This window comes from Sorex fumeus, unplaced genomic scaffold (assembly GCF_029834395.1).
Source record: "Sorex fumeus unplaced genomic scaffold, SorFum_2.1 ptg000072l, whole genome shotgun sequence".
Lineage (NCBI taxonomy): Eukaryota > Metazoa > Chordata > Mammalia > Eulipotyphla > Soricidae > Sorex > Sorex fumeus.
The window spans coordinates 37,814,440-37,819,939 of record NW_026606129.1 but is presented as its reverse complement, the minus strand read 5'-3'; the positions used below and the strand labels follow the sequence as shown (position 1 = coordinate 37,819,939).

The following is a 5,500-nucleotide window of genomic DNA, read 5'->3' as shown; positions in this document are numbered from 1 at the left end:
TCTGGTACTTCATGTCTTCATTCTCATTTGTTTCCAGGTATCTTTTGATTTCTTCCTGGATTTCCTCCCTGACTCACTCATTGTTCAACATTGAGTTGTTTAATTTCCAGGCGTTTTATTTGATTCTCTGTGTCTGATTAACTTCTATCTTCAGTGCAACATGGTCTAAAAAGATACTTGATACAATTTTTAACTTCCTGATTCTATTGAGGTATGTTTTGTGACCCGGCACATGATCAATGTTAGAAAACATTCCATGTACAATGAAAAAGAATGTGTATTAGGTTTTAGGGGGATGGAAACCCCTGAATGCATCTATTAGCCCTCTCTCTTCTATTTCTTCCTTCAAAGCCAGTGCTTCCTTGCTGAGTTTTAATCTTGTTAATATATCCATAGGTGATAAGGCAGTGTTGAAATCTCCAACTATTTTGTTGCTACCAATGTCCTCCTTGACGTTTATTAGCAGTTGTTTTAAGTATTTAGCTGGTCCCTCATCGGGTGCGCATATATTTAGGATTGTGATTTTTTCCTGCTGTACATATCCCTTGATTATTAAAAAGATGGCCTTTGCTTTCTCTTATTATCCTTTTCAGCTGAAATCTATGTTGTCAGATACTAGTATGGCCACCCCGGACTTTTTAGCGAATTGTTTGCTTGCAGGATTGTTTTCCATCCTTCGATCTTGAGTCTGTTTGCTCTGATTATTCAGATATGTTTCTTGTAGGCAGCAGAGTTGTAGGTACAGTTTTTAATCCATTTTGCCACTCTGTGTCTCTTAATTGGTGCATTTATACCATTGACATTGAGAGAGATTATTGTCATGGGGTTTCGTGCCATCTTTCTGTACAAGTTTGTTGTGTTTGTATGGGTTTTTCTTGTCTGACAGTAGCCCCTTTAGTAGTTCTTTTTAAGGTTGGTGTTAAGTCTTGAAGTTCCCGAGCTGTTGTTTATCTATAAAATGGTGTATCATTCCTTTGAGTTTAAGTGAGAATTTAGGCAGATAAAGTATTTTTGGTGATGCATTCACTTCATTGAGTTTTTTTTTCATATATCCCACCATTGTGTTTGGGTTTGGAAGGTTTCTTATGAGAAGTCTGCTATAAATCTAAAAGGTGATCCTTTGTATATGATTTCCTTCTTTGACCTTGCTGCTTGCAGCATTATGTCTCTATCTGTGGTATCCATCATTCTGATTATGATATGTCTTGAAGTCTTTTTTTTTTATGGTGTGTTTTAGCTGGTACCCTTCGGGCTCCTCAGATCTGGATGCCTACATTCTCTAGCTCTGGGAACTTCTCAGCAATGATATCTTTAACTGTTGCTATTTCATTGGTGTTGCCTCCCTGTCCTTCTGGTACTCCTATGATTCTTATGTTGTTCCTCTTATGTTCATTCCCAAGGTCTCTAACTCACCTACAGCTATTTTGAGGTCTTTTCCCATTGTATGTTGTTGCCTGTATGCTTTCTGCAGCTCATCTTCAAGCTCACTGATTCTGTCTTCGGCTGTAGTCATTCTACTGTTGAGGGTGTCCACTGAGTTTTTTTTTTTAATCTCATCTACCAAATCCTTTATTTGTGACACTTCTGTATGTAGCTTTCTTATCTCTGCTCTCTCATTTCCTGTATTTTCTTGGCTGTTCATTCCACTATTTATTTCATGCCCTTCTTTAATTTACTGGATACCTGCTCCACTGTTTCTTTGATTTCATTGAACATATTCAACATTTCATTTCTGAATTATTTATCAAAGACTTGGTATTTGTGGGTAATTCCTGTTGAGCTTCTGGACTCTTATTCATTCTCTCCTCATGGTGGGATTTTGCACTGTTTCTTCATGTTTTGTGGTAGTATGGAGGTGGAACCCTCTAGTTCACTATCAGTGTACCCCTCTTGCTGTAAGAAAGAATTCTGGATGAGCTTGGCCTTTTCCCCTTCTAAAATACTACCTTCCTCTTTGGTGCTCCTCAGTGAGTTATGTGAGGCTTCTAGTGAAGCTTCAGAGTATGTATTCTTTTACATTAGGCTTGTATAGCTTCTTGTGTTCACTGTTATTTTGATGAGATTTGAATAGGCCAGTGGACCATTGTCCTTAATATGTTTGAGATAGCCAGGATGTTCTCCACAAAATTAGGTAATGGAGATTGACATGTGGGTCCAGAGTGCTGGGAAAGGGGAAAATAACTGTGGCCAGGTGAGTAGCCACCCTGGAGGCCACACCCCTTGACATGCTGTCGGTCCCGTGGGATGCTGGGATGAGTTGCCTCCAGGTTCTTTATTGGAACATACTTGGTGAATGGGTCACTGGCCAGGAAGGTCCACACACCTGGTGGAGGGAGTTGGGGCAGTGCTAAAAGCAGGCTGCAGGTCTGAAGGATGTGGGAGGAGTTGTAGGTTCCAGATTGGGGCACATGGGGAATGGGTCAAGGTCAGGGAGGAATTGAGTAGAATTTAGACATTAAATCTTTAAATGTTCTTAATGAAATGTCCTTCCAAGTTAGGGGCAGAGGGATGGCTCACAGTGCCAAAGTGTCTGATTATGGAAGACCAGAGACACTGTATGGTCCTCAGAACTGCCATGAGCACCCCTGTGGACCCAACCTGAAAAGTGCCTCTCTCTATCTTTCTTTTTTTTTCTTTTTGGGTCATACCTGGCGATACTTAGGGGTTACTCCTGGCTCATGCACTCAGGAATTGCTCCTGGCTGTGCTCAGGGGACCATATGTGATGCTGGGAATCGAACCTGTGTTAGCCATGTTGGCTGCTGCAAGGCAAACGCCCTACCCGCTGTGCTATCACTCCAGCCCCTGTGCCTTTATCTTATAATATGCATTTGTTTGGAAGCATAGGCGTTAAATATGAAAATCGTAGGACAAAAATTATTAATAAAAAGGTTGAAAATGTATGCCTATTGATATATTTTGTTAATTTTATAATGGGGATTGTTTTATCTTCAGGAGGACATTCTGCATTATTACATATACTAGCACACTGCCACCACTGCTATTTCATAAAAGCAAATAAAAACTGTTTAGAGAAGCTGCTGCAACGATGGGATTGTGGCAGGGGAATAAAATGGATTTTTTTTTCCTTCTGGCTAAGTCCAGCAACCTCTACACCTGAACTCTGCCATAGCAAGTGGCACTACTGCATCAGTCCTTAACTCTGCATGCTGCCACATCATTCCAGGTCGACTGATAGCTTTTTGACATCTTTTACCTTCCCTGAGAGCTGCAACCATAAAGGTTCAGCTGTGAAGTTTTCGTGAGTATGAGATCTTTCCTGGACATAGGAGGCCCTATACCAGAACCAACAGAAAAGGTTTCTAGTTTCTAATGAAAAATGCAAGTCATCATTCCTTTCCAAAAAATATTCTTGGCAAATAAACTGAACAGTCCTCTACAAGTCTACAGAATAAAACCCCCGAAGGGACAATCAGAATAAATTCAAAAGAAAAGAATTCATCGTGCAGTTAAGTTTCAAAGGACCATCATTGGTACATCTCTTGCTTATATATATATATATATATATATGTATGTATGTATATGTATATATGTAAGGTAAAGGTAAAGGCCCTCCCATTGATTGTCGATTTGCTCGAGCGGGCCCAGTAATGTCTCCATTGGAGACTTTGTTGTTACTGTGTCTGGCATATCGAATACTCTCGGTAGCTTGCTGGGCTCTTTGAGAGAGGCGGAGGAATCAAACTCGGGTCGGCCATGTTGGCCGCTTGTAAGGCGAACGCTATATATATATATATATATATATATATATATATATGGTAAAGGTAAAGGTAAAGGCCCTCCCGTTGATCGTCGATTTGCTCGAGCGGGCCCAGTAACGTCTCCATTGGAGACTTTGTTGTTACTGTGTTTGGCATATCGAATACTCTCGGTAGCTTGCCGGGCTCTCCGAGAGGGGTGGAGGAATCAAACTCGGGTCGGCCATGTTGGCCGCTTGTAAGGCGAACGCCCTACATACATATATATATATATACATATATATATATACATATATACATATATATACATATATATCAGCTAGTCACTGTCACTGTCCTCCCATTGTTCATCAATTTGCTCTAGTGGGTCCAGTAACATCTCCATTAGAGACTTTGTTGTTACTGTGTTTGGCATATCGAATACGTCACGGGTAGCCTGCCAGGCTCTGCCATTCAGGCGAGATACTCTCGGTAGCTTGCCGGGCTCTCCGAGAGGGGCAGAGGAATTGAACTCGGGTTGGCCATATTGGCTGCATGCAAGGCAAATGCCCTATCGCTGTGCTATCATTCCAGCATATATATGTATGTATGTACATATATATATGTATGTACACATATATATGTATGTACATATATATGTACATTATGTACATACATATATATCTATATATGTATGCATATATACATATATATTGGGGGTTGTCTTATCTTCATATATATATATGCAAAGAGGAATCAGGAAACTGAAGTTATAAAGGCTCGGTGGAAACTATCTATCAGAACTGCCGTGAGAGCAAGGAAAGCTAAGAAAGTATCTGAAGAAGATGACTGGCTGTTGAGAAAGGTTTCCACAAAGGCAGCCCCTAAGCAAAAGATGGTGAAGCCTGTGAAGATTTCTACTCCCTAAGTTGGTGGGAAATGGTAAGTTGACAAATTCAAATTTTAAATAAAGATTTGACTATAAAGTTTACTTTTTTTCTTAAAAGCGGGAGAGTAGAGAATTAATGAAAGGGTCATGAACTTGCTTTAAATACAGCTGACCCTTGTTCAAAACCAGTACTGCATATAATAAAAAGTGGATTTCAAAAGAAGGAAGGAAGGAAGGAAGGAAGGAAGAAAGGTTGGTATGTAGCTGAAACTTCAATAACCAGCATGTCTCCAAGGAGATGCATTTTTATCTGTTTCTTTGGTACATAATACCCTCTATCTATAATTAACTCAGTCACAAAACCCTGACATTGTAATTTAATCATTTAAATATTGATTCTATCTAAAAAATGTTTCTTTCACTCAGGTTTTGTCTCTTTTACATACCCACAGATATCCAAAATAATGATACTTCTTTGGGTGTTGCTATAGGCATAGTGGCTACATGAATTCACTGCAAATCCTTCACCCTGGTGTTCATACTCTACTCAAGGCAGCAGCATCAGACTTCTCTGTTCACTGTGCATCAAATTCCTACAGACCATATAGCACATAAAAATATAACTTCCACTGTGAAATGACAGAGTTCCAATATTCATAAAGTCTGCATTGTTTAGCAAGAAATAAATATATTTTTTCTCATTCATACAGACTCATAAATACTTTATTTTAGACTTTCTTTTAGGCACCATGGTTTACAAAACTATTAGTGACAGGGAATCATACATAAAGCATTCCAGTATTATCTACTCCACCAGTGTCCATTTCCCTCCACCATTGTCCTGTTGTCCCCTTCCCACCCCATGACTTCTGGTAAACTTCCTGTTGGAGATATCCATAATCAATTAATCCAGA

General features: G+C 39.6%; 1 pseudogene; it reads left to right on the top strand.

The window, feature by feature from the left end:
• Positions 1-2,134: 2,134 nt before the first annotated feature.
• On the top strand, positions 2,135-5,201 carry LOC130037495 (60S ribosomal protein L24-like; annotated as a pseudogene).
• The last annotated feature ends 299 nt before the right edge of the window (positions 5,202-5,500 follow it).